Source organism: Colius striatus, chromosome 1 (assembly GCF_028858725.1).
Source record: "Colius striatus isolate bColStr4 chromosome 1, bColStr4.1.hap1, whole genome shotgun sequence".
Taxonomy (NCBI): Eukaryota; Metazoa; Chordata; class Aves; order Coliiformes; family Coliidae; genus Colius; species Colius striatus.
In genome coordinates this window covers 79,917,904-79,930,018 of record NC_084759.1, presented here as the reverse complement: position 1 = coordinate 79,930,018, position 12,115 = coordinate 79,917,904, and the positions used below count along the sequence as shown (strand labels likewise).

Here is a 12,115-nt window from a genome sequence, read left to right as displayed (position 1 = left end):
GGATTAATCTACTCATGAGCCTTAAAGAAGATCTCTTGGAAGTGAGACTGCATGTTTCTTCAAGTGGATGAGACTTCTGGAGTTCTTTAACCTCCTACCAGAGATAGCTGTTAGAAGAGCTGTGTGTTCTCCTTGCAGCATAACCTCTGCTTTCTGAAAGGCTTTGCCTTGTTCAAAATCCAGAGACTTTCTCTAAGAGAAAATGAAAATAAAAATGTTAATGTAAAGTGCCTCCTTGCCCAGGCCTAATTGACACATGACATTTTGAAAAGCACCGTGAAAGCAAAACAGAGAAGCTAATGTTTCTGATTGGGAACATTTTTGTTGAAGAGCAAAAAACTACTGTGTTAGTTTCTGGATTCCGTTTATTGTGACATCCAGAAGGATTTACCTGCAGAAACAGACTTGAGCTGAGGAAACAAAGGCGTTAAAAATACCATCTAAAACTTATTTCTTCAGAATTGCATCCTGAATTCTAAAACTGAAATTTGGAGCCTTTTTAATGCATAGAGTCAACACATGTTGTCTGAGTTGTCTGCAACTTGTGAATCTTTATATATGTTAATTCCTGTTTCTAAACCAGCATTTTTTTCAGCACTATTTCCCTTACCACAGTTTTAAGGATAATTGAAGAAGATGATGTAAAAAGCTAAGGATTATGAGCAGCAGTCTCACGAGACTTCTCTATTAATAAAGAACAAAATATTATATTGGTGGGTAGCAAATGTGATATTGTAATCAAATGTGTCCTTCCTTCAAACATTCCTACCCGGCTCTTCATTGTTGTTCGCATAATTGAGCAAAGTAGGGGTTTCTTTAACACCTTAGGTGTTCATTTGTCCTGGATTTCAGTATAATGTAAAGGTTAGTGGAGATGGTTTAATGCTGGCATGTAAATCTTTATATTGGACCATAGTGGTGAAATGCAAATTACCTCTTGTAATTATGGGCCCCAGCTCTCACATAGCTTTTACAGCTCCTATAATGCCTGATTGTCTGTTATAGTGTGGAAGCATGATAGTAAATGTCCTTTCACTTGAAACTGACTTTCCTCTGAATGCAAAGTTTTGTAGATTGAAATTAATGGATTTATGTAAAGGAGATTTAGGAGAGACAAAGAAAAAAAAAATCTGATTCTTTCTCTTCTAGATCAAGTCCAGGTTCTCACTGTTGTACAACACATCTCTTCATGACAGGTTATAAGACATCAGTTAAAACAAGGCAGTGGTGTGTAGCCTTAACATTTGACAGGTTGAATCAGAAGAGCTGCTGCTGGGATAAATATTTTGCAACTACTGTCTTAAAAATAATAGCGTTCGATGAAACTGAGGGAAAACAACATAGCTTTAAAAGTCTTATAAGATACCATGTTTGTCTGCAGCTGGCATTACACAGCAAAGGGCTGTAACATAGTTGAAGCATTTTGGCTGTATCAAGCTATTGCTGCCAGCAGTCTCTTTTTGCAGAAATTGCTGCTTCCAACAGCAGGAGTACCAAAACAGGATGTGTCTGTGCACCACTTTTCAGTCTGGTTGCTTAACGTAAACCCATTTTTATCAGTACTTCAAGCAAATGTGGCTAAGATGCAGAGGAGTGTGTTGCATTCTCCCCATCCTCCTCCTCCTGTGCAAAAGGGTTGCTACTTTTGGCAAAGATGGGTGGTGATAGTAACAGCTTTGGCATCTATAGTGAAATCCTCCAAGCTCATCTGAGATCATATTCATAATTACACTGAGGCTTCTAGTTTGATTTTAGTGAGACTAGGGGACTGTTACTGTTCTAGAAGCTCTGAAGTTTTAATAATTATGTTATGTACTGCATAGTGTTTAAAGATTGTGATCAAATTGTTGGCCACAACCTCTTACATTCCTGAGGGTTAAATAATGTTACATCTTATAACTGGAAACATAACTGTTCCCTGGCTCTCCATTTTTTAAATTGATTTGGCCTTCCATTTCAGTGTATATCCATCAGTAGCTGCAGATATTGTCAAGGCAACATTGGGGCTAGAATCATGTGACAATTATACTGGACTAGTACTTCTGAATAATCTTAAAAAGCAGTTATTTTCAAGGCATCAGCTTTTCTTCCTGCTTCCTTTTTATGTTGATGTATGAATTTGATAGCAATTCTCACGAATTTAACCAAATGGTAATTTCATATATAGTTCCAGCTATATTTAGGTGTAAGTAATCTTCCTTCTTTTTGTTCTGAAGAAGTAACTAATATCCTTTCTAGCTTCTCATTTGTCTGAGAATGTGATCTAGAAACCACCAGAGTAGCATTACTAACAAGTTTTTATGAATATATAGTTTGTCAAATGGGAATTATTTGTCTTTGCTTAGCTTAAGTTACAGTATTTTTCTTTCATATTTATCCTAGCAATGGATATAATCCTTCATACTTTTTAGAACTTTGAATTATTTTTATGGATATTAGAGGAGGCAGGAACTCATGTTAAGATGATGATATTAAATGTTTCCCTCTGAATCTAATGTCTTCCATTTTTCTGGACGATTTCTTGGGTACATTAATACTGACAGGAAAAAAAGAAGTTAAAGCAAGTGAACCAACTCTCCAGACAATTTTACCTCTAAGAGGCACTGTATTACTTCAGTTACAGGTTATTAGAGTGTGCATCATCACGATGATAATGTGAATCAAAAGTAGGTTTGTTTGAGAACACTGTATACTGGGAACATCTGTTGTAGTTGAGAGGTACTCTAGTTGACAGAACCAATGAAATTAATCTCTTTCAGTAGCAATAATCTGATTCTAGCAGTTTGTTGTCCAAAGCAGAAGGACTGTTTTTCTCTGCGGGAATAGCCGAATTAGTTTGTGCAGGTGCTTCCCAGACTGCCAGCCACATGAGAGACAAAGCTTGTCTATAATCTCACCCTTTCAAAAGGGTCAAGGAGTTTTGGCCCAATAAAATTGGGCCAATATGTATTGTTGGATCCAAAGTGGTAAATAAAGGAGCTTTTGGGAATATAGACGTGTTACCATTTAGAACTACCACAATGATCTTTTCTTTCCTTGCTTACTTCATAGTTTCATGTGCATGAACATCTCTGATGATCAAGTGTGCTTTGACATATTGCTTAAAAAGTTTGTATGAGAGATATGAATGTGACATACTAAATTCAGCAAGAGGCAACTATTGTGATGGGCCTAAGAGAAGCTTAACAAATTCATAGCATTTATTAGAGGTACTTGCCTGAAGTTGTTTACCACAAAATTGCTGTGAGGTGCATATTTTATATGGAAACATCTCACATATATACAGAAATATAAATGCACTGACTCACTGTATTTCTTTACCTAACTGTAAATGTGAGATTTTTGTGATGAACTGTGGTCATACCAAATGCCTTAGCTAGAATATAAAGTATTTCTTGTCCCGCTAGGTCAATTCTGTTAGAGTAACTTGATGTTTGTGTTTCTTAAAAGTTGGAATGAAACATACCTATCCCTGGAAGAACAGCACCTGGAGCTCTGTTGCTGCCTAGAGAAGAGTAATATCAGGACAGCCCTAGGCAAAGTGTACACTCTGTCCTCCAAATTAGGTTTTGATTGAGATTCTCTGCATGGTTCCTCTGGTTTTGTGCCTGCATGTGCATGTAAGTGTGAATTGTACACAAGGGTTCTCCTCTCAAATGCTTCCCATCTGTCCTAAGTGCTCTGTGACTGCCTACTATGTTTCCTGTGTTTCCAGTGAGTATGCAGACTGGGTGAAAAGCATTTGTGACCTGTGGAAGGGGACTAGGACTATAACATAAAAAGATCCATGTGCTGTATGACTTAGGTGGCCCCTTCTGTGGCTGCCCAGCTCTTCGACAGAGTGGTTAAGTGGAGGTACTATTCTAGGACTATGACCTTTAGCTCCCCCTCATTGTTTTCAAAGGGGAAATGGGAAAATATAATGTAAACTGAAAGCTGTTTTCTTAGCAGAGAAGTTGCTTTTTATCATGTAGCATGGATTTAATCTCCTGAAGGTTGAATAGCACAGATTTTTCCTCTGATACTATTTTTTCCTCCCCCTCAAACTTTTCTTTTTCATGAAGCTGAATCTGTGCAAATACTTTTAGCAGAGTATTATTCCTGATAGCAAATGGTACGAAAGAAAAAATGTTAAATTAACTAAATTTGGAATGAATTTTCCAAGAAAATTATGGTTCTTCAACAATTGCTTGCAGTCAAGCAGATACAAAATATGGTGGGGTTTTTTTTTGTTGTTTTTTTTTTTTGTTTGTTTGTTTTTTTGTTTTTTTTCTGCCACAGACATGGTACAAAACTAAGAGCTCAGTCTTTCTTAAAAATCCCAGTTGCAATCTGTCTTGAAACTGTAAAGTTAGTGGTATGTTATTATTTGATTGATTTTTTTGGTATGCATTTCAGAGGTAGCATGTGGCAGTCGGCATTTCCATTTTGGTAGAGTAATGCCTCAAAGGGATATTCAGTGGCTTCTTCATCTAGAATTATTAACTGTAACGACATGGAGAGAGTTGAGTGTTTATTAACTACAGATTATTTTGTTCTCTGTTAGAAGAGCCCCATCGGAGCTCTTTCTCCTTCCCAGAAGCTAACAAGCATTTAGTTATGATCATCATAAAGAAGTTATAGCATGAGATCTGCAATAGCTGTGATGGTTTTGGATAGGAAGGACTTTTGAAGACCCAGATGGACATTCGCTGATTACACCACTGCATTCCCCTTTCATCAGTGTTGTGCCATCTGTAGTAAATCCTGCCAGACCTTGTATGAAATTATCTTACTCCTCTTCCCTCAAACATATTTGTACCACAGCATCACACATGTGACTGGCCTGCCAGCTGCTCAATGTTCCTACAGCCCAGAAAACAACAGCCTTACATGTTACATTTGCTCTTCAGATCTAGATTAGGAAACTAACACTACAGAATGTAATGTAGTTGGTTGTTTTTTGGTTTATTTTTCATTTGAGTTAAGAATGTGTCGTGCTTTATCATTTGGTCTAATAAAAGGTACCAATATTTTCCGTCCTAGTTGCTCCTGATGGTTTACTAATTTTATTGCAATCAGTTGTATAACAGAAATAATGGTTTGGTGTTGTTTTTTTAAAGTATGCTTGTAAGCACTAAAAGCCTAGTTTGTACTGAAACGGAATGGCACATTTGAAGCAAGACCTTGTCTAGCAAGTTTTGAGGCGAATTAAATTTGGTGGCCAAATTGTTGACCTGTGGAAAAAAAAGGTGTTTATAATAAAAATGTTGATAAACTATTAAGCAACTGTGGTGTAACAAAAGGGCAACACATTCCAACTTCTTGATTAGTAGGTTCTGATAATCGATCAGTTTACAGCAGGTAGTAGACAGCATGAAGCCTATTGTTGTCACCAAGACCTTCCTGTGGAGGCTTATACAGAGCGTGACATAAGAGTCATGTTCATGCTGTTAGTCTTTGTTTCTTCTGAACACTTAACTTTATGCAAAAGAGAAAAGCTCTGTTGCATTCTCTTCTGAGGAGATGTAATTTGAGCTGTAATTTAAAGCTCAGCATAGAATATTTGAAGGTATTTTTGTCTAGTTTCAGTTCTGTTTTTTGGAGTAAGCCAACACAACACGTGTGTTTGTCATTCACATGAAGCTTAGTGACAAATAAAAGTGAAAACATAAAACTTACAGTAGAGAAGCTCTTAACTCTTTGCCACATCTAACTATACGCTAGCTTTAAGGTCTGCACTCGAGCGTGAAACTGTACTGCTGCAGAAGGTGGCATTGCCATATGCATGCTGTTACGTGTGTGGACTGTGGCCAAAGTTGTTAATAACATTTCTATTGTGCCTACACACTTCAGATGTCACCAGAAGCTGATTTAATAACACAGTTTTTGTTGGACAGTAACAAATATCTGTTTCTTTTCTTGACCAATTTCTTGCTTGAAACGATGTTATAAAGTGATTGAAAATAGCATGAACAGAAACACTTCTGTCTTCGAATATTAGTGACATTATTCAAGAAATGCTTATCCTGACTAGGTCAGTTTTAAGATATTAGATTCCTACTTGTGATTCTGTGAATCTGTGTGGCAAGGAAGCAAAGTAATCAATAGGGAAAATGTTATTATCAACAAAACAATTTAATATGAGACTAACTTGAGGAATCAAAGGTGGAAATAGTTAAACTTTAAATTAACTCCTTTTTTTTTGTTGTTGCTAATAGACTTGCTTTAAATATAGCTGAGAGGTTACACTTCAAGTCCTGGTTCACAGCACTAATATTTCCAAATTTGCATTTTAAACCCAAACTACTAAGCATTAAATTAAAAAAATCGTTGTCCCTGACATTGCAATAAGGAGTTGTTCTGTGCCAGTCTCCAGCAGGGTTGGTAATAACTAGCTTTGATTCAGTTTCATCAGTTTTTACACTACAATTTGGACTGATGGTAATATAAGGCTAGGAATAGCTGACTGTGTTGGCATGGGAATCAGCATTCTCCGTTTAGATCAAAATAACTTGAATTGGTTTTGATATTGGATTTCATGCCTAATGTGAAAAATGCCTTCTTCCAACAGAAGGGGTCTTAATAGCTAGAGTTTGCAAGCTGGGTCAGGTTTGACTTTCAGGCATCATGGGGTATGATATTTTGAAGAAAAAAATGCATCAAAAAATAAACCAGGTCTGTCTGCCTCAGTCTTGCCGGTTTTGCTTGGTTTTGGCATGAAAGAGATTTGAATTTTGGCTGTTAATGTAACAAGCTGTTTACCTTGGCAGAGCTGGGCCTAAGACCAGCCTTTGTTGGTTAACAAATAGAATTAGTTTGAGCTCACTGTCCATGCAGTGTTTTCTCACATCATGAATCATTGTGCAAATTGTAACACTGTTTTAGTACAATTCCTGAGGAGAAATCTAGTGCAGCACTTCAGAAATTAGGTATTTTGTACTTACAGATATGGAACAGAACTCAAATCTACTTTTTCCTTAGCATTTCTGTAACAGTGTTGTCTCCAGTGTCAATCCAGCTTCTATGAAGACAAAACATCATCTCACAAGAAATAAAAACTACTAAGTTTGACTGGCAGAATAAATTTTTCAAAACACAGTTTGAGAATCTGCTGTGGTTTAGAAAATGAGGTTGATTTAAAATCTGCAACTGCATGGACCTATACATTATAAAGCACTCTTAGTCGGTCATATGCTCAGCAAGCTTCAGTGGTGTGATAAATGAGAATTTTGAGTGATCTCAGAAGTACTTTCCCTTCACTTTGTCACAATCTGCACGTTTGTTAGGTGAGCTCTTATTCCTCTTTCCAAAGTATGCTCTTGATTTCCTTTGAAGAGCTTATAAACATCTTGATTGTGTGGTCCATTTTTGGTGTCTCCTGTGTCTCTGACAGCCTATACACACTTACATTACAGTAATCAAATTCTTGGAAAGGAGACAGCTTTTAAAAATATTTATATGTGTTTTTAGTAAGTGGAAACGTTTATAGACAGAGAACAGCCTGCACAGTAAAGGAGTTTTTTTGTTTGTTTAATCAAACTTCCAGTAAAACAAAAGTGAACAGCTGCAGCTGTCTATTTGAACTGGTGGAAGGCAGATGAACTTCAGGGAGGTAACTCCAGTTCCTTCAGCCTATGCAAGCAGCCGTAGAGTCTACTCAAGAGCCTTGACCTACCTTTTTCTCTCTTTGGATAAGAGAGAGAACGTAACAAATAAATGAAACTGTCAATCATGTCAGTTTTACAGCCTTCTTGGAGGAAAATTGCAAGCACAGTAACAGGTACTAGAACTCTTTTAGAGCATAAGACTTAAAGAGTGGTAGAGTGGTTTGCCTGCCTTCAGCATTTCTTGCTGCAGTCTGAATGTTGAGGAGTATTTGAAGAATCAGTAGCTGGATCAAGCACAAATCCCTGCTACAGCTCTCTAACCACCTCCTCGTTGGTTATGGAGAACTCTGAGCAAGGCAGTATGTAATTGCATCCACAGCAAAATGAAAATAGGTTTTAAAAGCTTCCTGTGTAGGGAGAAGAAATGACTAGGCACATACAAAAAGCAATGTATAAGCCTTGAGTCCTGAGAGCAACCCTAGTAGGCTGCTTAAAAAATGAGGGATAGAGGACCTTGCTCTTGAAAGATCTTTCTGACGTTCAGTCACATTGGAAATACGCTGCTAAATAGTATGAACTGTGGTGGGGTTTTTTTTGAGCCTGAATGCTGTTCTGTGGAGACACAAATTTTCAGTAGTGATAGACTTAGCACGTGTACCTTGATGCCATTGACAAGTAACGTGGTTAGTTCAAGTTCAATAAATTCTCTAGCTTGTGTAACAGTTGGCACAGAAGGGATCCAGAGACACCGACAATGGTGGTATGGAATGGCTCAGTATTTGTGGTCGTATGCTGCACGGCAGCTAGGTGGTTTTAAAATAGGTTTGATGATTGAGCTCAAAGGGTTGGGTTTTCCAGATGATATTCAGCTCCCTCAGGCTTGAAGAGCCCAAAACCCTAAAGTTCCTGAGTGATGGGCAGACGGAGTCTGTGCCTATTGAAGTGGGATTGGAAACTCCCAGAATGGCAACTTTGGAAGCCTGAATTTTATAACTTCTGACACCAGGAGGAAGGCTCTTGCTCTACTTCAGGATGTGCAATTATGTTTATCCATCCCTAGGAAAGTGGGGCTACAGGTGGACCTGTTTTTAGCAGGGGAATTGGACTAGATGATTTCTAAAGGTCCCTTTCAACCCCTACCATTCTGTGAGACATAATGGTGACTTGGGAAGACAAATCCCATAACTCCAAATGTATCCTTTTCTTCCTTCTTCCCCTTAGCTTTTATTGGAGAGCATAACATTATATGGTATGAAATATCCCTTTGGTCAGTTGGGAGTCAGCCGTTTTGTCTGTGTCTCCCTCTAGCTTGTTGGGCACCCCAGCCTACTTGCTGTTGAGGCAATGTGAGAAACACAAGAGGCCTTGAGGCTGTGCAGGCACCCTTCAGCAATAGCTAAAACGTCTGAGTGCTATCAACACTGTTTTGGTTACAAATCCGAAACAGCACTGTGCAAGCTACTATGAAGAAAATTACCTTTGTCCTGGCCAAAACTGGTACAGAAGTGAAAGCCAGCAGAAAAAGACTTCTATGGGTATGTGTGCAGCAAGAGGAAGACTAGGAAAATCGTGGGCCTGCTGCTGAATGGCAATAGGAACAAATGTCTCATCATAGAGGTCTTATCTCAGTCTTTGATGGTAGTACTGGCCTTCAGCAATACTAGGCCCCTAAAACCAGTGGGAAAGTTTACGATGAGGCAGACCTAGCCTCAGTGGAGGAGAATGGATTAGGGAATATTTAAACAAAGTGGACATGTTTAAGGCTGTAGCCCTGGTGGGATAGGTGCTGAGGGAGCTAACAATTGGGAGGCCGCTCTTGATACTCTTTGAAAAATCCTTATGACTGGGAGAGGTTCCTTAAGACTGGAAGAAAGCAAATATTAACTCCTCTCTTCAGGAAGAGCAAGAGCCTCATTTTTGCTGATCAGCTTCATGTTGATCCCTGAGAAGGGTTTGGAACAAATAATCCAGGAAACCATTTATAAACATATGAAGGACAAGAAACTGGTGGGAGTAGTCAGCATGAATTTTTGAAGGGGAAGTCAAGTCCAACCGATATGCTAACCTGCTGTGATGAGATCACTGACTTGGTGAAGCAAAGGAGGGCAGTGGATGCTGTTGACTTCAGCAGTGCTTTTGATAGCGTCTCCTGTATCATCCTCATTGACAAAGGAGCTCCCGGCTTCCTGGGCTGCATCAGGCAGAGCATTGTCAGGAGGCAGGTGGAGAGATGTGATCCTTCCTCTCTTCTCTTTTCTGGTGGGGCACATTGGGAGTGCTGTGTCCAGTTCAGGGTTGTGCCATGCAAGAAAGAGCTGGAGATACTGGAGCGAGTTAAGTGAAGAGCTGCAAATCTGGTTGGGGAATTGGAGCTTGTGACATCTGTGAGAGATGGGACTGATTAGCCTGGAGAAGAGAAGGCTCAGGGTGATGTTATCCATGTATCTGAATATGTGATGTGGTAGAGACATTAGGCTTATCTTGACAGTGGTCAGAGAAAAGAGGAGAGACAATGAGCATGTATTGAAGTACAGGAGAATGCAAAACGATAAGGAAAGCTTTTTATTCTTATGGGTGATTGAGCACTGGAGTTGCCATCCTTTGAGATACTCAGAACATGGCTGCACAGTACCTTGAGCAAACCTCATCTTACTTGTCTCTGCTATGAATAAGGAGATTTGGTCACAGAAATGTCTTTCAACCTCACATGTGTCATTTGGGTAGTGATTACTGGGTTGTACTCTACAAGCTGATATTCTATTTATTATCACCAGGGGCTGTTTTGAGATCTGTTCTGTTTAACATCTTCATAATTACTGGAGAAGGCAGTGGAGTGCACTCTCCTCATGTCAGTGGTTGATACCAAATCGGTGTTTGTGTGCTAAAGAGTGGAGGTACCTGAGGCTAAAGGAATACTGATTGTCTGTCTTGGAGAAGAGAAAACAGGAGGTCCTAATAGCAGCCTTACAATACCTACAAAGGGGTTATGAGGAAGTTGGAGGGCATGGTGAGACAAGATGACAAATGGATGTAAATTGAAACAAGAAAAGTTGCAATGGAGTCTGCAGATAACTTTTTTTTTTCCTAGTCAAGCAGTGGAGTAGGTTGCCCTGTGTGCCTGATTTCTGTCTTTGGAGGTTTTCAAGACTCATGTGGACAAAGCCCTGAGCAAACCAGGTTTGGTTTGACCTCAGGCTGGTCCTGCTTTGAACAGGAAGCCACAGAAGAAATGTGAGGTCACTCCCAGCCTGAATTACTCTGATTTTTCAGTTAAGTTTCAGTGGTTACATATTCAAGCTCTGTTTGCATTTCAGCTTGTAATGAGTAATGCCGCTCTTCCTGTTCATTAGGTAGTTTAGCAGACCTCTTGTGAACTTGTTTTATAATGGTTTTGGTCTTCACAGAGGAAGCAATAGATGAATATTATCAGCTGTAGCCTTGTGTCTTAGGCTCTCTCGGAAAGTCAGAACACTCTTTTTGATATGACTTGCAGGCTCTGGGGAAGAGAGATGTTCAGCATTGCGACTGTGTGACATTTTGGGGGTGGAAAGGCATAACTTTGCTTTTCTCTCAGCTTAATTTGATTTAGTCTGCAGCATTTGTAATTTAGGCAGAACCTTTTTGCTGTTTGTGATGTAATGGTTGGCTTCACTTTGAGAGCTGTATCACCTGCTTGCAGCCCAGATTTTGCATAGTTTACATACAACAGTCATTTGTGCAGAAAGCAGATGACTGTTATTAGTTCTCCTTTGCTGTTTCAATGGTTAAAGTGCTAAGTGTTTGATCGAACATCCTGGGGCACAGTTTTCCACTGAAGAAAACAGGAGTAAGGCTTTACAAATATGGGTATCCTTGCCAATCTATCTCCTCCTAGTAGATACTTGCTGAACCACTAAATGTAACTACGACTTCCATAACTGAATACCTTAGGTCTCTTATTTTTGATTCTCCAAAGGATTTTTTCCATCTTTAGACTTCCTTATTTCTCTACAGAGACTTTGTTCTGTGTATGGTTTCAAGGGATGGGGAGTCCTCCCAGGAAAAGAGAAAGATACACCATATAATGCTAGCAAGCTTATAATACACCTCTGTCTGATAAGAGACATTCAGAGCAGTAGGAGTATTTAATCTTCAGATTCTGTGATGCATAATCACAAGTGAAAGGGTGAAACCCTGTGAGAGCGTGATCATGCAGCAAAGCTTTGCATTTGTGTATAAACAGTAGTGAAACACACCACGATGCAAAATACTTGTTACAATACTCTTCTAGGTTAATAATGATGCAAAATTGGTGCAGGGGCTTGGGATTTTCATGAATTTGAGAACCCTTCCAGAAGTCCCATGAAGATAATCTAAAACATTGTCCAAGAAATAAAAATAAACATTGTAATGCTGACAGAACAGATACTGCTGAAGCATCACAAATTGATTTCCTTTAAACACTAAAGAAAAATGTGTACCATTTGTTGCTTTAACCATGATGGGTATTCCTGTGGTGTTGGGTTTGTTTGGATTTTCCTTCCTTT

General features: G+C 39.0%; 1 protein-coding gene across 1 annotated transcript in view; it reads left to right on the top strand.

Annotated features, from left to right (window-relative positions):
- SH3KBP1 (SH3 domain containing kinase binding protein 1) overlaps window positions 1-12,115 on the top strand; it is a 221,619-nt gene that overhangs the window by 12,750 nt on the left and 196,754 nt on the right. The window lies entirely within an intron of this gene.